This window comes from Sinohyriopsis cumingii, chromosome 6, assembly GCF_028554795.1.
Source record: "Sinohyriopsis cumingii isolate HCF-2022 chromosome 6, ASM2855479v2, whole genome shotgun sequence".
Lineage (NCBI taxonomy): Eukaryota > Metazoa > Mollusca > Bivalvia > Unionida > Unionidae > Sinohyriopsis > Sinohyriopsis cumingii.
The window spans coordinates 165,397,167-165,419,805 of NC_142966.1; the positions used below are offsets into that span (position 1 = coordinate 165,397,167).

Genomic DNA, 22,639 nt, shown 5'->3' on the forward strand with positions numbered 1-22,639 from the left:
ACTAGGACACCGGAGTGGTCAGAATGGAATTGTAACAATTACAATGGAAGCAATTTGTATTATGCTTGTTGGGGCATTCCTCACTGATGGCTGTCAGTGACATCATCATGGGAATGTGTAACAGCCACATTTTGTAAGAACAAGGTGTAGTTGGTGAACAATACAGACACTTTTCTGCCATTTCCACTGGCATCATCTCATATGATGTTATTTAAAAAAACTTCCTACAACATACTCACAACATATAAAACCTATATGCAAATCTGATGAAAGCTGCTTGTGTTTCTGAAACACATATTCCATACTGGTGGCAAGAATGTCCAAATCTACATTACAAAAATGAAAACATTACCATCCACCTAGGAGTTGCAAATGTATGAAATCCTCTTGTTGGGTAGTTTTACTAACAGGCTTTACAACAGGGCCTTCCATTAGATTTAAATGTGGCAGGTAAGTTGACAAAGTAGGGTGGGGGGTTGGGGGGACCTACCCCAATGGGGATAATTCATTTTTTTTTTAAAGTAGCATGGTGTAAAGTAAAAGTAGATGGGCTGATAAGGAATCCATTGAATTTACAGACAAAAGGTTCAGACATTTGTTTTTAAGAGAAAAATGAAAGAAGGAAACAATACAACAGATATTTTAATATGACTTTAATGTTTATTTTCTAGATTTAATTAAGATTATGAATCAGAATCAGTCTCCAACTCCACTGTAAAGTTTATCTATTACTTCTTCTGCTCAGGCACCTGCAAATTAAAACAAAATTGTAATGCTTAAATAAAGTCATATCATCTCAGCACTAGTTACATATGCAGAAGTCATGTTAATCAGCATTATAAAAATGTATGAAATTTTCTTCACTGCACTTGTGCTTCCCTTACTATCGTTAAGCCATGATACAAGATAACTTTGCACTTACTTATCATTTCTGGCAAGTGGATGGTGCAATCAATTTGCACAAAGATGAATTTATTTCATCCAAATATTTCATGTGAATAAAAATTCCAAATGGAGGCACTTGTCCGATCAGACAAGATATATGCATATTGTAGTTAGCTGGACTCTAGCTTTGATAGTCCTGGGCAATAGGATAAGCTGATTTTGTTATCAGTTTAGAAATGCATCCGCTTTGCAAATACTATGCTTTAAAAGACGAAACTGAATCCAATATTGATGAAATAAGAGTCATTTGGATTACCTCGTTTTTTATCATTCTGCGTTGGTTGGGTGCATATTTGAGGGTCTCTGATATGGTCTCTTCCATTCCATTTGCCTTTGCTTTGCCATTAGTTTTCAAGCAGGCTTCTGCAAGAGTAATACAATGTTTTAAAAAAGTTTCACAACAAAGGATGCATTGCATTTTTCTAAATGCCAGCAATAATCAATGGAATATTTTTAAAACATGTACTTTGAAATGTGGTCTCAAGTTACTTTATCAATTCATTTAAAAATCTCTGGCAAGTCACATGAAAAACACAATTTAAATCAAGCCATACTTACTTATCAAAACCTGACATATCACAAGCTCTTGAAATGCTTTTTTCCCTTTACGTCCCTTTGGACTATACTCTGGCCAGTCTTTTTGTTTTAAGCTTTTTCATCATCCTGCAGACACTATCCCCAATTGTAAACCTGCCAAGGGAGCTCAAGTAGCATATCTGAAAATAATAATAATAATAATATTACTATTTTTTGATTTTGATATTATTATTAGTAGTAGTATTTCATGATCGATGTGACAAAATATGCTTGTATATAGTTATTTTTTGCCATGGTTTTGCAAGCAAATTTAATTTCTCTAACTTGAAAAAAATTTGATAACATTAACTATGCAACACAATGTACTAATAGCAATTATAAACCAAATTAACCACCGTGAATCTATTAACTTCATAAATGACATTCACTCAAGGATTGAATTAAAGTAGCCACATAATATGTAATAGTGTATATGTAGTAAAATACCTGTTACATGTTCATCTCTAAACATGTTTTGGCCTACATCCGTAAGACAAAACAGCTGACCACTACATGTTCACCCCACCCCCAAAAATAATTATACAGGCACTGCAGAACTTGCATAATGCATATTGAGGTTCACAACAGCAAATAAAGGTTATAACAGTTTTTTTAAATAGAAAATAAAGCCCCAATTTACCATCTTCTTGAAGAGTTTGGGATTCTCCTCCAACCTCTGGCAAAGGCCCTCTAGTTCCTCCACTGAATCACATGGCATTGCAAGAATTTCTTCTCTATATTCTGTGTCTGGGCCTTGTGTATGAACTTGGAGGGCCAGCTGCTCCAACAAATTCTCAATATTTGCGTCCAGTTTCATAAGTACATTGAACTGGAAATCTGTAACAGATTTGTGATGAAATTAGTTTTGAAAGATCAAGATCATTATTATAAACTCCTTAAAAAGATCTGTACAGTGAACATGGGTTTAACAATGAAATATATTTATGGAATGAAATACATGGTTTTTGTACAGTTTATATGAAAACGTTTCCCATAATCCTTTATTTTTTTATTCCCTGGATATGTTGTTTCACTGCTGGTGTCTGTAAAGTCTGCATTCAATGTAGATGGTTTAGGCGTCTGACTTACACAAGACAATGGTATACATCAGAAAGAAAAATAAAAAAAAAACAATGGAATGATGAACAGTCGACACATCAATGAAAAACAATTCATTGTTTATTTGCACAAATAAGTCTTGAACAGTATGTTTTATGACCTATAATTTAATTAATTAACATCTCACAACGTTCTGAAATAACAGTATCTAAGCTACAAGAGCTTGTGCTTTCATGTCATAATCTTCCATTTTGCAAACAAATTTTGATGTTGAATCAATGTATATGACCTTAGCATTGAACACTAACATTCAAAATGTCTACAAGATGACAAGACTATTATCAACTGAAGTGACAACAAACCAATGAGTTTTACGTGCATTGAACATAAGCATTTTTAAATGCTACAAAATGTGTTTTTAGTGTATGGCCACAAATTACCCAACATTTTGTCAAACATAAAACAGTTCTACTACCTTAGATGAGAATTAAATTCATAAATACAGTGTATAATTGACCTACTCGTATTTAGAGAGCTGTAAATGAAATAAGAGATTATATAAAAGTCAACACCTGTAGTATTTGTTTCATTATTCTATAATGTACATTTTTTTTCCATCCTCAATACTTACTACTTGCAGAGGAACTGGCAGAGAGAAATCTTTATATTCTCCACTCCAGAGTGGATGGGGATGGTGATGGTGTTGTCCTTCTGGATGCAGCTAAGAGTATAAAGATTATCACTACTCCTTAATTGCAGTAAAAAAGAAACAAAGAAATCAGACTGGATTTTTTGGCATGTAAACAAAATGCATACTGGTTGCAATGACCACTGTATATAAAGCAGTGATACAATATATCACAAAATGCATTCTTTTTTAACAAAACATCTAATCTCATATATACAGCATCAAGAGTAAGTAAGTACTCTTAAACACATCTTATTAAACAGAAAGAAAAATGATGAAATTTATACATACTTTTGATAAAGAATTTCCAATTGTGGCATGGTATAAAAGCAATTGATAAAAATAAAAAGAGACCAGATAAACTAAATAGAACATACCAGCAGGATAAGAGGAAATCTTGGAGTCTGCAAAATACTCTCCATTTCAGGAGGTTTTGGATGAGATGGCTGACCAGAAAGGTTTCCACTTGAGATTTTCATCTTTTTTCAGTTCTTCATTTTCATCTGAAATGTCAATGAGAACTTGTAAATACTGTATGAGTCCTTGAATACACTGACTCCTTGTGACATACAGGGTTTGCAGAACAATTGCTAGCAATATTCATCACTTTTAAATCCAGCTGGTGAATTTTCACCATGAAATGCATCCGAATGCAGTGAATAATCCTGGATTAAACACAAAATAGTGTACAGAAATGTGCAATAAATTAGTCAAGCTCCAGACAAAACAAAGATATGATTTATCTCTGATTCATAATGACTTTTCTTGTGCTACACATTTTACCAATGCAAATTACATTGAATTTTGTAAATTAAATGGTACAATTAAGATATGTATGTCAAAAGATTACTAATCTTCAGCTTTCCAATTAATGCTAAACACAAGTATCAAGTCATGTATTTAGTCTCTCACCACCAATAAATGCATTTTTAAGTAATCATCCTAGAGTGCACCAAAGTCATGTGAACTTGATCCAATTCCAACATTACTGCTGCTTGAGTGCTTAGATCCAGTATTGCCTTCACTAACTGATGTTATTAATACCTCTCTCTCATCAGCATAATTTCCATCATTTTTCAAAACTCCCATTGTAAAACCTCTGCTGAAGAAACTAACACTACACCATAAGGATTTAAAGAACTACTGCCCGGTTTCTAATCTCCAATTCATATAAAAAATCTTACAAAAGGTTGTTCAATCCCAGCTTGCATCTTGTCTGAATTCAAACAGTCTTTTTAGCAATGTACAATCTGCATATCGCCCTTGCCACAGGACACAAATTGTGTCTGCAAATAGATTACACTCCAGCCCAGTTGATCTATGTTGTGGTGTTGCACAGGGGTCTGTTCTTGGACCTGTTCTCTACACTCTATACACTCAGCTGCTCTCAAGTGTCATAGATCATCATCCAGTGTCTCACCAATTGTACACTGATGACACCCAAATATACAAATCTAGCCACCCAACTGAAGTTGATGCTACCATCCAAGGTGCAGAGATGTGCATTTCTGATGTGAAATCATGGATGACTTGTAACAAGCTGCAGATGAATGATGATAAAACTGAGGCCATTCTGATTACAACACAAAGACTTTCTCATTCACATCCTTTACCTCACACAATAAATATCAGCAACACCAACATTAAATTCACACAATCAGTACAAAACCTAGGTGTTACTCTGGACAGTACTCTCACATTGCACCAACATGTCATGAACATATGCAAGGCTGCATATCTTGAGCTGAGACGCATCAGCTCCATTCTCAGATATCTTTCAGTTGATGCCACTAAAACACTTGTGTGTTCATTACTACTTTCAAGACTGGACTATGGTAACTCAATTCTGTCTGGTTCATCTTAATATCTACTGCAGAGACTTCAAAAAGTTCAAAACATAGCTGCTTGGATCATACTTAGAGTACCACAATCAGAGCACACCTCCCCGCTGCTCTGTACCCAACACTGGCTATCCATTCGATCCAGAATCAAACACAACATTAGTTCTCTGTGCTACGTTTCACTGACAGACTCTAGTCCAACATACCTATCCGACCTCACCTATGTGTACACACAAGCAAGATACTTACACTCCTCTTCCGACAATCATATACTCATTATTCTCACTATGAAAACAGAGTCACATGGACAGCATTCTTTTGCATACCAGGGCCCAGCAACATGGAATGAATTGCCCACTGAACTTAGACACAAAGACGCAGTGATCCCATTCAAGAGTGCTCTCAAAACTACTTATTCTGACTGCAAAAACAAACTTAATGACTTAATAATGTTAACTACCTTATATATTCTCAGCATGTTTTTTATGTTTTCTAATTTCATGGTGTTTGTTTTTGTAATCATATCATTGTGTATGTTTTTATGTTGTCTAATGTTGCAAAGCGCTTAGAGCTTCTAAAGATTAGGCGCTATACAAAGTCCTCATTATTATTATTATTATATTTAGCTTGGATGAATATTTTTTAAATCAGTGGCCATAACTAAAACAATGGGATTTTGTTTTATGATCATAAAAGTATGTTGGACACCATCCATGATGTACAATGCTGTCTGACATTTCTATGCACCTAAGGTTTCCATCTCAAATATTAAAGCAAAATGCATACCAAATTTGACAGATTGACGAAAATAAAAAAAAGCAATGCTTACCATTTGAAAAAAGGCAATTGTCACTAGAATATTCTATTGAAAATGATATTAATTTTGGACACAGGGGATACCACCCCCATGTTTTCCTGACTCGTGATATGTCGGCCTATTCTGTGCACAGCTTTAAAAGATGTAATGTTTATCCATCGAGCTATAGAAATGAAATACATTTACTGTAGACTGTTTCTGTCAGCAGTTGAGTAATTAGTTCAGGTTTATAGCTAGTTTACAAAATTCAATGTAGAATGCCAATAAATGACAAGATATATTTTTGCAAACTAAAGTGATCTTGAAAAAAGATTAGTAAAGTTTAACATTTTATAAAAAATAAGCTATTATGTGGAAAAGAAACAACAATGAAATAGGACGCAATGTGTTTACGTCTAGTTTTGGAAGGTACCGTCTCTAAGGTACCGTCATAATTGTACCGTAGTTTAATGGGTGGAAAGGCCATTGAAAGGTAAGGGCAGTGCGGAGACCATCGAGTATGTTCCAGAATAGCTGAATCTTTGTAGATACATAGATCAATTCGTAACTTCAGTCCGCAAGCGAAACACTGTACTTCGTATCCCAATCCTGACTCAGGTCCGAAGTAGACAAATCCTGTTCTAGCTAAAACATACGAAGAAGGTAATCCTTCCCTATCCGTAGGCCATTTTTGAAACATGTCCAATCGACGGGCACAATCACAATAGTCAGGTAAGAAGACTGGAAAATGGTAGGGTTTGAACTTGGAGTTCTTGCTGGATTTCTCACTCGATTCTTGCTGTGGCGAAGTCATCCTTCTGGTGGGTGGCTATCCTCTTACAACCAATGTTTTATACCGACATGTCCATACGGCAAAGTAAAGTGGGTGGGAAGCCGCACTCGCTTCTGCTACACGATTTGATAGACTTTTTCCAAGGGTCGACTGACGATGTGGTGTGTGGGTAAACGTACAATCTTGTTGGGTTGATAGGTGGTCACTTTCTCTAGACTGCAAGGCTTCTTTCAATACGCCAAAGTTGACCACTCGACTGGTACGATAATTCAGAGTAAGTCCTTTCACTTTACACTTCGTGTGCACTTCTTGTTTGTCCCAGTATTCGTAGCCGTAATTTTTGGGACCACCACTGACGAAACTTAGAATCTTGTCATTGGGGTGCTCGTCTGTCCAGGCTCCTAAACGGTCTCCTTCGATGTCAGGGTGCTGTTGACTCGGGTGATCGAAATAAATGCAACTGTCCACGTCAAAGTACAAGACACGTTCTCCTAACAGTTCTAAAGCTTCGTGCAATTTTAAGCGAGCATGAGCTGTCATGTAAGCTGCAATGATGACATTTCCAAAGGGGTCATCTTCTACAAAGTTCAGATCTTCTTCGTAATTCACCAAGATCAAATCCTCACGAACGACGTCCATGTTTCATGAATTTGGCTTTGTTGTGAATCATCTGAAAGTAGCGGGAAGGTTCGGTCAAATACTCCGTCTTGGGTAAACACGGTCATTGTGCCATTTTACCCCACAAGCAATTTAACATCACTTTGGCAAACGATCGCCTGCCTTCGTTTTTCTCAATGTGATCTAAAGTAATGCCTTCTTGTGCCCAGAATTTCTTTCTGAATGTCTTTTGGTCTTCGGGAGTGTGACACCAGGACAGATAGCCACTGGCTTCTTGCTTCAGTTTCAAAAAGGCATCCACGTAGTCTGCGAAAATGCCTTTCTGCGTGGGGTCACCCTTGTGGAATTATTGTGTCTTGGGAAAGTGGCAAATTTCGTACACTTCTAACAGTTGGTATCCCATGTTCAGAGCTTTGAACAATTCTACGCTGACCCATGTCCCCGTCAAGGCCCATTCTTCCTGGGTGTGATGACAAGGTTGATCTTGGTTGCACGTTTCAGCACAAGTACGGCACAAAGGAAACATAAGTTTGCCTTGGCAATGGCGAGGTAAGACGGGATGGTATAGGTTCGTGGGAGGCAAAACTTTGCACTTGATCAAGCCTTCGTAGTGTCGAATGTTTTTTAGGCTGATGTGTTCGGTGAACAATTGTGGGTGCCCTGCAGGAAAGCAACAATATTTGCACACGTAGGGATACAGTGAACACACGTCCAAGTATTTGATTTCTTCTCCTTTCTCTTCATCAGCTTGGTACAGCAAACAGGTGGCATTGGTCCTTCCTCCGTACAAACTATCCCTCGGGTTCAGGGGGTCCATGAACTGGTAACTTTCCATGAGGCGTTTAAACTCGGGATCGGTGTTCAAACGGTGATCGTATTTGTGTTCCCACATTTCCACCACTTGGTATCCTTCCTGTTCTAACTTTAGGCGTCGCTGACAAATGGCCTGGTACAAGTCTTCCATGGTTCGTTGTAAGAACTGATTTTTAGTGCCGCGGTCAGGGTAACAGACGGGACATCCGTGAAATAAGCAACCGTTAAACTCGTACATGATCTTGGGGTTTTCTAAGTCCCAGCCATCGACCGAATGCATTCCGATGATCTTTTCGCCGTGTCCGTTGCGGGTATGCTGAATCCATTTGTCTTCCTTGTCGCACAAGTAATGCAACCAGCATGGGGCTTTGACCGAGTATTGACGTTTGACATAGTTGGTCGTTTGAGGACTGATGACAGCCACAGTGTTTTCAAGCATGAATCGTTGTCGGTAGACTAAGGAACACGCTTTGGCAATGGTGGTAGCTTCTTTCAAAGGATCAACTCCTCCGTGTTCCATGAACAGTTCTCGAAATTTTCCACAGCATCGCCGTAAAATGTCCACGTCGGAATGACGATACTTTAGCATTTCTTCCTGAAAGTCGAAAGGGTCCGAGGCGTGAGCCTGGTACCAAGCGTAGAAAGTTTCTCGTTCGGTACGCATGTTGTCAGGGTCGTAATAGTGAGCCTGAGGCAAATGGGGTAGAACAGCGTGTTGATTGGCTTCTGTATTGAAAAAGTGTGGAAAGTACCCTTTAGCCATTTCTGTCATTCCAAACATTTTAGGCATTCGACTCAAAGGCATGGCTAAGTAGCTCATCGAATCTTTAAACTGCACTTGTCCCACTTGCAAGAAAATGATTTTGGCTCCGTTCAAAGTGACTTTAGGACGCTCGGTGCCACGTTCCGTATAGCATCTCAAAAGAAACTGTCCATCATATCCGGAGAAATTATGAGTCATCACCGTGGCATGGTGATGACATTCTCCATAATAATGTTCAATGTCCTCTTGGCTCCACGTCTTGTCGATGGGGTCTAAGACCCATTGTGTGAAATCGGCTAGTGTGTTCGGTCCTTGAAAGATTTTTTCACGCCCTCCAGGAATCTTACTGCAGTGAGGGCAATAACTCAAGATAGGTTCTTGAATCACTTCTCGCACGCTCGATGAGCCACGCAGAAATTAGGAATGTGAATACCGGTCTCTTGCATGCATTCGAAATCGAAAAAGATGAAATTGCCTTTCTTCTTCTTGTGACCATCCTCTTTCCCTGGTTGGGATTGGTATTTTTGCATGTAGCATTGGTGTTCCAAGTCCACGATGCAGTGACAAATGTGACATTTTTTTCTTTCCTGAACATACGTGTGCCTTGGTACTGTTGATACATAGACCTTGTCCACACATTGGGCACAATCTCAGGAGCTGACAAGCACATTTCTTCTGTGAACCTTGCATCTTCAGATGTTGTTGGTAACAGGCAGGGCTGACAAATGTGCGCAGACAAGCAGGACAATGCACTGGTTCTTGCCCTTCGCTCAGACAGGGTTGAGAGGCCAAACATCCTGAGCATTTCGATCCACAATGTTTGTGTTGCTCTCGATTATTATAACCATCATAAGTCACATTTCTCACAGTAATATTTGTATCCCAGGAATCCAGTGATAGTGGTAATGGTATCGAAATGGTCATTGTGATGATAGAGATGAATGTATTTTCCATCCTTAAAGTCTTTCCCTCGAAACAACAGAGACCCGCGCACTTCTTGAGGGTGCACTTTCAAGGTGTATCGTGGCGCTAGGGCATCTTGCAATTTTTGCATCTCAGGAATGCCACAGGATGTGTCTTTGGACAGGCATGCTTGTTGTAACAGAAGTTCTGCTTCATTTCGTTGTTTGGCTCGGTTCGATTTTCGAATGTTCTCCCAGGCTCTTTTCCATTCTACTGTGTCGTTCTTGTCGGCATAGGTTCATCCCACCACGATGGCTCGGGCTAAACACATGTGGTCTTGAAAATTGTTAATTTGGACAAGACTTGCTTTGGTAATGCGAAGGTTGTTGACCAATAAGGTCTTTCTGCATTGTCCGGTCCCTTGAGGAGGAGCGACGTGGGTCATGTCCAGTGTGGCTTTTCCATCAGTGATGTCAAACTGGTCATTAGATTGTTGCACGTGTTGAATCTTGTCCATGACTTTGGAAGTGGTCAATTCTGCAGGGCTGCTAAACTCGATCCAAACAGGGGATTTCAAGCCGTCATGTTGTATGGAAAGTCTCAAGCGATCATCTTCTTTGGGTTGACATTGTCGCTTGAGTGTGGTGAGCAAAGAATCCCACATGTCGGTGATGAACCCTTCTGCTTTCTCTAACAGTACTTCAGACTTGAAATCTTTAAACTTCACTGTGTATTTGTAAGCCGTAGTTCTAAATTTTCTAGAGGGACGCTTTTCCGTCTCTCGAATGTCATAGTACTATTCAGGGTTGACTAAGGGTGGTAAACTTTGTTTAGAGGGTTTGGATTCTGGTTCACTCATGTCCTCTTCAAAATCACTGGCATGAATTTGTGCCAAGACTTCAGCCCTGGTACGAGGCGATAGATCACGTTTCTGCCTCTTACTTTCTTCTTCTTTCTTCTCAAATGAATTGGATCATTTCATCTCGATAGCAAAAAGTCAAATGACTAAAGTTTAAACACCATGGACTACTTTATAGTCATAGCAGACCAGCGTATATAAAGGGTATGTGTCTTGTCCTTTCACTATTCATTTCACTCTCAAACTGAGCACAACGATGGAAGAGACTACCAAGATCGAACGTTTCATCAGAGCTTTGCGAGGGGTCATTAGAAAATTCTCTTCAGACCAGCCGAGGGACTACTCTCCTTCCTTTCAAGATAAAAGTCAAGATACTTGCTATATCTGTCAGAAGAAAGGGCATTGGTCTTCAGAGTGTCCAGACCGTCAAAAAAGAAAAAAAAGGGGTTAGAAGAGACAAAAGTCAAGATACCTGTTATTATTGTCAAGAAAAAGGACATTGGTCACCAGACTGCCCAAAAAAGAAACAAGAGGAGTCAGAAGAAGAGAGGGATTCTTCAGAGGAAGAGGAAGAAGAAGAGGAAGAAAACAGACAGGTGAAGAAAAAGAAACAGAAGAAGAAAAGAAGGGAAGAAAGTGAGGAGGAAGAGGAGGAAAAGACTATGACGGTGAAGAAATTAAAAAAAACAGAGAGTGAACAATGAGACAGAATAAGTCTATGAACTTTTTAAAGTGCTCTGTTGTGAATTGTGAATATTTATAAAAGAATAAATTAATTATAAAAGGTAAGTGTCTTTGGGTTTTGATTTTAAAATAAGAACCTACACTCACGCACACTCATACACAGACAGGTACTATTGGGTAAAATGATTTTTTTTAGTTATTGGCAATTGAAAGTCTATCTCTTTTCGAGAGACGTGGATGGCCCTGAAAAGGGCCTTTTTTGGTGTAAGGGGTGAGTTTAAACAATCAACTTTAACTGTCTTAAGCCTTTGCCACGGCCAAGGCCTAATTCTGAACTGCGTACTGTTGATGATGATTTCGTTGAAATCACTAAGGGTGGTGCGGTAGGCATAGTCACAGGGTTGGAGTGTTTAGCTTGGGAAGGTCGTATTCTCTTCAGCCGTAATAAAGAAGTCTGATACATTTGTTTCAGACTTCTTAACTCCGCTAAAATGTCTAACAGTACCGTGACCGTTTGATTTTGACACCCTTGTTTCTTTGCTGCTGCTTCTTCTTGTTGTTGTTTTTTTCTTACCTCTTCTTCTTGCTGCTGTTGCTGTAGGAGAAAAGCTTGTTCCGCTTCCTTTTGCTGTTGTATAAATTTCTCCAATTCTTCTTTCTGTCTCTGTCTAAAATTTTCCATGTGCGGTAATGAAGGAGAAGGTGACGAAGGTTCAGGAACAAATTCTTGCAAGGTAAAAAAATCCACAAAATCCCAATTCACCTCTTCTGAAAGTAAGTCTGGGTTCCCTTGGGTAGTCTCCACCATCAGTGCACCCCAATTGATCGTTTTCTGAGTTTCCGTCATGTTAAAAAACTGTCGCTTAGATTGACTGCGCACAGGCGCTAGCGAATCTATATAGACTATGTGACGTCACAGACTGCTCTCTTCGGATTGGACGTGGGCTGACTGAATTTTGTAACGCGTGTTTGGATTGGTCAACAAACTCAATCCGTTTCAATCCTTCCTCTCCCTATAAATAAGTACAGTTCACTGCATTCCTTCACCTGTTACTCAGCACCCCAACATGTGGACCGACGTACAATCTTCAACGCTTGTGTCTTCGATGATGTTCCGGATGGACATACCAATGTATGTCCGATCCAACTGGACAGTTATCCACAGGACAGACACCAGCCTGTGGATGCGAAGAATCTTATGTGGAGCATCAAGGATGCCTCAAAAGAGTCTTAATCTATGGTCTTGCAGTCAGACGCAGCCTCAGGTCAAGAAGAAGATGTCACAGATGCCCTTTATGTTAGGGGTATATTAACATAAAACCAAAGGCCCTTTTCAGGGCCATTCCTATCTCTCGAAAAGATCTTGACTTTCAATTGCCTACCCCTTTTTTTACTTTTTTGTTTAAAAAAATAATAAAAAAATAGAGACCCCTCCCTGTTTCAATTTTCGCCTGTTCCATTTTCATAGACCCATCAGGTCAGGACCTTATTAAAATAGGGTCCCGACCCTGTTCCATTTCCCCTAGTCCCAAGACAGTCCCACGATTTATTCCCCATGTTCAATTTCCCTTGTCCCTAGAGTGAATAGTATTTTTTCTTTCTCCCATGTTAAATTCCCCTTGTCCCTAGAATGGATATTTTTTTTTCTCCCATGTTAAATTACATAGTCCCCAGAGTGGATATACCCTTTTTAACATGGAAGTTCCCTAGTCCCTAGACTGTCCCTATTCACTACTACCATTGTCATTACCAGCCTGAAACCCAATTTAATGCCCTTTGTATAAATTCATTTCAAATAAATAATTGAAGTGTAAAGTCAAGCAAGTATTCTGTTTGCAGATTTTACATTTTAGATATTATAGTAAAGTCATATTTTCTCTTGTTTAGTAAACTTTATTGCAACTGGTTCCAAAATAGTAAATCTTATTTAATGTTCATTCACCAGAATAGGTATTAATACAATCCCGAATTAACTGTATGGTACTAAAATATACCCTGATCTTGTGTGAGATTGTAATATACAGAACTATACCTCAAGACAACAATAATATATTGAATTTATATTATATCAAGACTGTCATGGTTATGAACTCCAACTTTATTCAGGTTTTTTCATAATAAATGATCATCTTGTGCTATGGTTGAAAAGAAATCAAAGTTCAGTTTAACTCCATTCTCTCCACATTTGTCAGTTGTTAAGAGGCATACTCATCCTCAGTGTTATAGTAAAATGTAATCTTATTTGGATCAATCTTGGTGGTGTAATATATGAATGGAGAAAGAATATTATCATCCAGATTAAAATATGTTTTATTCAGACTCTACTAAAATTTTTAGTTGGATATGGGTTACGGAGCCTGATGTGTACGAACAAAGCAATGTGTACCATGACCTTTTTAATTTAACATTTTAAACTCCTGCAGAAGAAAGAGATTTTTTAGATCCATTAAACTGTATTAACAAAAACATTTCTTCAGTATGATTTTCCTTTACTTAGTATTGACAAAACTCATATTTTAAAGTTGTTGTTTTTTTGTGTTTGGTTTGGCCTTTTATGGTAAACCAACACAAGTAAGTTATTTAGTGCCAAGGCACTTTAAGTATAGTGCCTTGCCCAAGGACACACCATGATAGCTAACCCAGGTTGGTCTGATGGTAGAATTTGAACCTACCTTATTTCACAGGTCCAGAAAGCTAACCACTGAGCCACTACAGCTCCCCATCTTATAGTGGAATGCTGGTATACTTTATGATCAAGAAGGATGGGTTGGGGTATGCATGTTGCATCTGAAAAAAGTGATGGAATTTTTGTTTACATAATATTTTAGTCATACAATATGAATCATTTTCTATAGATTTAAGATGTATCAGATCAAGTTAAGAAAAATCATATATTCTGTTTCCTGGGAATGTACTAGAATTCACTGTTATTGTTTGATTTTTTGGTAGTAAGCTTACTTGGTATTTTTTTCTTTTTAACTTGAATACCTAATTTGTTAACATCCTATTCTAAATCTTCATAGTTCTGTCTATTAAGTGACAACTGTTGATACATGTAGGGAAGTTTCTGTTTATATCTTTTGATTTTTGTGATTCTGGAAGTTGCAGTATTTGTTGTTGTATTATTAACCATTTCAGTAATTTAATGAATGCAGAGTATACTGCTCTATAAATGAAATTTAAGGGAAAATTATGTAAAAGTATGTTTCACTGCAAATATAAATTGTTTAAAATAATATATCATTTATCATATGACTATTCAATTGTGGTAACTAGTATTCCATCCAATATCTATATATTAAAATATGTCTTTTCATACAGCTGGTGATCATTTAGATACAAGTCCAATTGAACATAATCAAATTATCAATGCAGGTGTTTTTATTAGTAGTAGTATTGCAAGTATAAGTGTTAGTATTAAGATTTCATATACAGGTATGATAAATGTATCATAATGTTTAAATGATGCTCCTTGTTACAACATAAAATATGTTCACTGAAACAAATGGTTCACTGGTAAATTGGCAGCAAAGGTCTTCACTGAATTATGTTGCATAAACTATTTTACAATAAAACATATATGATGCATCTCAATTATGATGAATGTGAGGAGGAGGATTAATAATAATGCAATTTAAGTTATCTTCATAACATAAGTTCTAGCAGATGTGTAATTTTTATGTGGTTCATCATCAGTTTGAAACTGGTCTATGATTTCTGGATCTGGACATATCTGGTCCCCTGCTGTTGTGCTGCTATGGTCTTTACAGTTCATTAGGATATCAGTTACACTTGGTTTACATTTAGAACCCCATGGGATAGAATGCCCAGTTTGAAACTGAGAGAATGGTTAATTATCCATAATATAACTCCTGCAGTTATTATTAGGTTTGATATCAAGGTCTTTCTTTAAAAGCTTTTCAACTCAGGTTCTGTTCTACCATACAGATAAATAAAGTCAAATTCAAGGCTTTCAGATTTGTCCAGTTTGTTTCATGTATTGCAGCAGACAGACTGTATATTGCCACTGTACCATATAAATATCAGTGCTTAGTCTGCTCTCTGTTGCTGTGGTTTGATTAGTTACAAGTGTCATCACATGTGACTAATTATTGACCAATGTAATGAAACTTGTATAATTAGAAGGCTGGACATAGTACACAATTAATTTTACTATATGTTCTCTACATTTGTTTCTCAGTACTGACCTTTCCACTGTGTGACAATCAATGCAAATCATATGTTAATCTAAAATACCTTCAAAGATGACTTCACGGTGAAGTTCTTGTCAAAGGTTGACGTGCTCTTTTTTTAGATCATTGACTGTCAACATAACAGCATGTAACCAGAACACGTATTTCACTTCCGGATCATCACCAAGGCCTTATTACTCACTGTGCACTGTCGCCAAAATACATACAGACAACAACACCCTGAGCTCATATTATCAAGAACAAACAGTTACCTTTAAATCCCTACCAAAAATGCATAAATAAAACTCTTCTATCACCACCAAAATGAGAGAGGAAAAAAATGTTCTAAAAATAGACTAGAACTACATTCGTGGGTACTGAACTGGAAGTATTAATTGTGATGTAATTCCTGACAGGCTCCATGTTTTACGCCAATTTTAGTCAAACTTTTATATTTGCATGCTATACCTATTTCAGCTTTATACATGAAGTCTTTTTGAATTTCCTTGCAAGGAAAACATGTGACACCTGTCAGAAAGTATGTAGTGCTGGTGTTCCACAGGGTGCAAGTTCTGGTCCAAGTGCTCTTGAGAAACCAAAACTAAATTTGCTATATCTTCCTTAATTATAGGAATTTTTCAATGCAGTAAAAACCTAATTGTGATACAAGATAAGCCCTGTCTGAAAATATGTTTGAAAGTTACAAATGTTGATAAATTCAGTTTTAATGGCAAATTAAATAAACATTTAAATTTTAAAAACTAAATTTTATTGAAAACTTAAATTTTCATACAAGTTTTAAAACACAGTTTGACAAATTTTAGACAGAAAAGTTGACTAATGAATGATATTTAAAACAAATGGTAGTTTGGGTCTGTATAACTGATAACATTTTCCCCAGGGGTAGTGAAGTATCATAGCTCATAGTGATTTTGGCAGCAAACCGCAATATGCCTGTCCAGATGCATATAGGTGTACACGCTAAAGAAACACTGACAGGTGCTATGTTCCACATTTATTGTGTCAGGTACTTAGGCAGTTGTTTCCATAACTAATAGCACATTCAGATTTAAAGTTCTAATGGGACCACTACCATGTTTTATAGCAAAAATGCATTCCATTTCAATGTCGATAACAACAAAAGGTGGCAATGGGATAGGAAAATAGTTTCTAGGGAGGTTCTACCTTACTGAAAAATGGTGCTGATCTCTCTCATGAAAACCTAAGCCATGTCTTTGAGGTGCCATATATCAGTGTGGTGATATGAACTAATCTTGGTCACTTATGGCAGTACACTGCACATGCCCTTATGAAACCATGCTATTACCACCAGACTACTCAGGAGAGCTTCCAAGCTGATCCAACTCTAACACTTTGTTCCAGATACCAGGCTAGACCTGAAAAGATACAATATGTTTCACTTAATTCTAGAAAACAGTAAGATCTATGTAAATGAAGTTAAAATGTGTTAGATATGGTGATTTCAAATTAACATTAAGGTTGCAAGCATGGGGGAAAATATTTAACTTGACAGAGTGACACTCAGAAATGTGAAGCAATGGCCATGTATTAAAGTGTTAAATTCATCCTAAAAGTATATGAGGTTTCTAGAAGCACATTTAGCCATTTACAAGTTAAATAACTAATCAGGTAGACTATGTATCATAAAGTTTAAGGCAATGTTGGGGTGGTGAGGTTTGATCATTGGTGTAAACATTATTACATACCAGTATACAGGAAAGTCAAGTGACAATGTACTAAATTAGAATGTGTTACTATAAGCATTCTTATTCATGAGGGAAATAACAATTTTGGATATTGCAAGTGAATACAGCCAAATGTGGTCATACAAATCAACTATAAGCACCAATAAATCCTATATCATCAGCTAAATGTGAAATTCTCATCCCCAAAACTTGTAAACAAGGATGGAAATTTGCATATGTGGGACATATACAATGTACTTGTTAAGATCAAATGTGCAAACATAATTCAAATGATCTATTTGAACATTTATATGGTATTTTGAAGAGTGTTGGTTACCAATTATTAAGCTCATTGATTGAGTGGAATCAGATATCAGCTGATGTTTCAATACCGCACTCTGTCAAAGTACTAAATTGAAATATGTTACCATACATAGGCATATTCATGATGAAAATAACATTTTGGGATATTTTCAGTGCACATAGCCATAAATGTGCTTTACAGGTTCACTATACGTACAATGTCAGCCTATATGATGTACTGAATGTGAACTTTTGATCCCAAACATTCTAAAATGGATGGATATTTGTACATGTGGGATATGTAACCATGTACAAAGTTAAATTCAAATAATTTGTTTGAATGCTTCTTATGTAATCTTTAGAGTGTCAGTTAACAAATAGTATTAGTAATTAATAATGCATAAAGCAAGATGGATCATTAGAATTCCCATAACATGATATAGGCCACAATGCCGCACTACACCAATAATATCTTAACCTAACTGAACAATGAAATGGAATGCATTTTGTATTCAACTTACATCATTTTGCTTTTTTCTTACATCCAAGGGTAAATATACCTGGGGGAAGCATATTTTATCCCTTTGACCTGTATTTCATTCTCAGACAGCTTAAAATGATTTAGTACAGAACTTGAGTAGGTTCTAGTATAAAGTTTTCATCGCTGTCCTCTCACTAAATACCTTATAACTATGTTTATAAAGAATTACTGAAGGCTATACAAGCAGATGTTTATTACTCAGGAAGTGACCCCATCGTAAACACATAAATTAACTGATTGGACCCCTAATAAATAGTCTGAATGGCCAATACAAATTATAATTTTGTCTTCATGTATTTTTAATGAAGGTCTCATTTTGACTACAAAGATATTTTCTCTGACAAAATGTGACAAAAATCCAACATTGGAGCTTTTATATGGTGTAGGAATACATACATGCTGATAACATTTAATATGATTCCCCAAAATATTATATATGTGCATTTGAGGGATTTTTTAATTATTTTTTTTATTTTTTTTTAAATTTTATTAAAATTTTTAAAATAAAAATTAATTTTTACTTTTAATTTCATTTTTATATTTTAAAAGTCAATATACATGACATATTAAAATTTCATGTGTCTATCGTTAATAATAAAGATTTTATACCAATTTAAACTTTGCTCCAATACTGCCCTGACAGGACATAGTACACAATTAATTTTACTATATTTTCTCTACACTTGTTTCTCAGTACTGACCTTTCCACTGTGTGACAATCAATGCAAATCATATGTTAATCTTAAATACCTTCAAAGATGACTTCACGGTGAAGTTCTTGTCAAAGGTTGACGTGCTCTTTTTTTAGATCATTGACTGTCAACATAACAGCATGTAACCAGAACACGTATTTCACTTCCGGATCATCACCAAGGCCTTATTACTCACTGTGCACTGTCGCCAAAATACATACAGACAACAACACCCTGAGCTCATATTATCAAGAATAAACAGTTACCTTTAAATCCCTACCAAAAATGCATAAATAAAACTCTTCTATCACCACCAAAATGAGAGAGGAAAAAATGTTCTAAAAATAGACTAGAACTACATTCGTGGGTACTGAACTGGAAGTATTAATTGTGATGTAATTCCTGGCTGTATTTAAAAACTCTAAAGATCTTAAATGTGTGCTAGAGGGTAGGGTTAGCAGTTATACTCCCAATTATGTTTGTGATGAGCAAAAGCAGCTGCACAAATTTGAGCTTTTAGTTTGGTTCTGGTAGGGTCAAAGGATGCAGGTACATTTTACATTCATTTTTTACTAGAAATAGCTATTTTCAATATTTTTCTGTGACAAGGCAACTAAAAGAATCAGTATGTGCCTTATGCATGAATAAAGTTCACTAGTACTATAACAAATTAGCATACTTTTCATCACCCCTCTACCATCAAGATTTTTTTATATTTACCTCTGTAGCAGACACAAATAAAAGTCGGCAGCTCATTTGCAGACTAAGTTACGCATATGATCTCCAGTGCTCATCTAACTGTGACAGGCAGTCACCAACAAGCCAACCTATTTCCATGCCTAACTCAAAGTAAATCTGAACCACATTATAGATTTAGCTTATGTGTAAATTTATAAATGCTAGGCTTGTGATAATTAGGTTCATGCCTTCTACCTTAAAAATTAGAGGGATGTCAAAATACGAAACTATCCAGTGAGACCTATGATGTTAATTTTAATCCCTATGGGATTTGTGACATAAAAAACCCAAATGCTTTATGTATTAAAAGGTAACTAATGGGGGCAGGATCTGCAGTGAATCAATGGTTAGTATGCTAGACTCCTGATAAAAATGTTTGTGTTAAAATCCTGTTATCAAGTCAACCAGGTTACCTACTGCAATGTACCCTTGCCTTACTCCAATTCCCTCAGTACTCAGTAAACAACTAGTGTTGCTGTACATAACAAAACCAGTCCATATTGATTTTACATATTTTACTAAATCCTGACAAAAATAATTCTCTAAATAAAGAATGATTAATATGTGATGGTCTCGCATGTAATCAAACTCTTCCAAGCTTTTAATGATATGAACCGATTTATCAATGTTTATCAAATTTGCATGAAAAACTATTTCTTATTTGTCATCAAATATGTTCAATGTTTTGATCATATAAGCATTTCTGCTACATTAGATCAAAATAATCTTTTTGTCAGAAATAGAGCCCTTATAGTATTTGCATGGTCAACCAATCAGATGCAGAATTTGAGTTTAATATGAATGAATATTTTTTTTTTACAAAATTGCTCTTTTGCTATATCTTGATGAGATAAATCTATTCACCAAGTCTGATAAAATTAATGAGAAATAGTTTTAAGAGCAGTAGCAAGAATGGCTAGCGAGATGTAGAACCACCACATTATATGCATAGATTTTGCTTATAGCCTCAGACATACAGGCAAATAATTAAACAAGTCAGATCTAAATTGGATCATAAACACTCTTGTGCAAATCATAAGAAACTCTGCCAATCAGATGCAAGGTCACTTCACTACCATACCTTTATCACACTCATAATAAGCATCATTGTGAAACTTGACTATATAAGCCCAATGGCCAAGCATGATCAAACTTGAATCAGCAGTAGTGGTTATAACCTCATGTATTTGTATGCATCTTCACTTCTTCAATCTAGATCTCATTTATATAAGCATGTATTCTAAGTTTAGCAAAAACTGCACTACATGTATAAATATTGCATGCGGTGGTAACATACTCAGATGAAAGATCACCTTATTATTAATAATGGTTAACACTCATCAAACTTCAAGGACAACTTAATGATTTTAGCCTATATTGTGGAAGTATGGCTTTTAGGCTGGTTAAAAAACTCAACTAATCTTATACATGATCACATGTATATACTTGGATTTTGCTCATTATTAGATTTATCCAAGATGTTGATTTAAGCCCAAAACCAAGTTTTATATAAACAAATTGATCAGAACTATGGACTTCAAAGTAGCTAATTTCTTACTGTTGAAAGACAGAAGGGGATGTGAAATAAATAACACACTCTGGACCATTACATAAACCCACTTAGCCTTTTGACCAGTTGAGATAAAATATCAACAATATGTTAAATAAGATTGATAAATTATGTTTTCTCACATTACCTCTAGCCCTTTTCAACATGGATGGTATTTTTCTTCCACATATGTCAGCTCTTAATTAGTGGCCCTTTCCCATCATGAATGTTGTAGGTGAAACTCTCAGAATTAGGCTTTTTAATTTATATCTGTAGAAGAAAAAAAACTATTGGTCTGCATATATCAATGTCACCATTTCTGTATTTGATTAAAATACCATATGTGTGTGTGTGTGTGTGTGTGTGTTAATTTTAGAATTTAAGCAAACTTGTCTCCATGTGTTTATTTTAAAACTGATGATGATAACACATAACAGGTTCAATGGATAAAATGTTATTTCTTACTTCTTACAACTGCTCATTATATCTGAATTTACATTCAATGTTTGTTTTAATTAACATATTTGGGATAATGGGCAAATTATTTATTTTGTAGTTTATCATTATATCATTTACCAGTCTTTTATCATTCAAATATGTAAAATATAGTACCATTATACTGACTTCATATTCTATATGATATCCCAGCAATACATATTAAGCAGATAAGTGCAAATAAAAATGTTCAGAATGTAAAATTTACTCCAAGCTCAAAGAAGATCAGCAAAAGATAATATCCAACAAATTACCAAACAAAAAGCGAAGTTAACGCAGTTACCTTTATTATGATGTCTCCAACACCAACGGTACTGTACAGCTACGTCTTCTGAGTTTTACCGTCATCTTGTCTTTCAAACCAGAATTAATTTCTTGAGCTCTTACAAAATGAAGAAACTTTTAAATACTATAATTTAAGCAGCTTCTTTACATGCCATCAGATAAATTATGGCACAGTGTTATGTCTGTCAGCAAAACGCAACTTCACATTTGGACGGCGCGCTGTCTGAGCATCGCCGACACAGCAACTGACATGAATTCTCTATTAGCAGACAATGATTCGGAATAAATCCTTCGCAAATCTAACATTCTCGATTTTTCATAGTTCCACTTTTCATTGTTGCATCTGTTTGATTGTACAATTGCTAATGATGTTCAATGAATCAACTTCAATTCATCTGCTGTCTGAAATCCCGGTTCAGTTGATATTTTCTTCCGCGCATGATGCCGTGTAAATAAAAGATACGGTCGACATTCAAAGTGGTTTAGGTTAATTTATTATTTTTCTTTATTAAGGTCATTTGCAGAAAGTGTTTCGCTAGGGTGAGAAAAAAAAATATAACAAAAAGAAAACTTTCTTTTCCAACGCTAATACTGTATATATTTCAATTTGTGATTGATGCTATAAATAAAAAAAAATGATAATAAAGCATTTTAGCCCGTGGCTTCGGCACGGCACTCGTTTTTGTGGGTTTTTTAAAATGTTGTTAGTGTTGTTTTGGGGTTGTTTTTTGTGTGTGTACCACACTAAAAAACATACCAGGTATTAGGCCTAACGTAGGAAAAGAAATTATCCTCTATT

At 36.1% G+C, this 22,639-nt stretch overlaps 1 protein-coding gene and 1 long non-coding RNA gene across 12 annotated transcripts in view; both read right to left on the reverse strand.

Annotated features, from left to right (window-relative positions):
- The window catches only part of LOC149798465 (uncharacterized), a 175,605-nt gene that overhangs the window by 89,976 nt on the left and 62,990 nt on the right, over positions 1 to 22,639 (reverse strand). The gene's annotated exons all lie outside the window — the stretch shown is intronic.
- Positions 639 to 22,245, reverse strand: LOC149798466 (uncharacterized). Of its 10 annotated transcripts, none has more exons than XR_016422025.1 (9): positions 21,839 to 22,245; positions 21,209 to 21,330; positions 16,859 to 16,928; positions 14,011 to 14,125; positions 3,646 to 3,771; positions 2,162 to 3,301; positions 1,504 to 1,661; positions 1,202 to 1,308; positions 639 to 749 (listed from the first exon to the last, which is right to left on the reverse strand). It is a non-coding gene; the product is annotated as an uncharacterized LOC149798466 (long non-coding RNA). The 10 variants fall into 10 exon arrangements; XR_016422021.1 differs by having other exon boundaries at positions 16,722 to 16,928; XR_016422019.1 differs by having other exon boundaries at positions 16,717 to 16,928.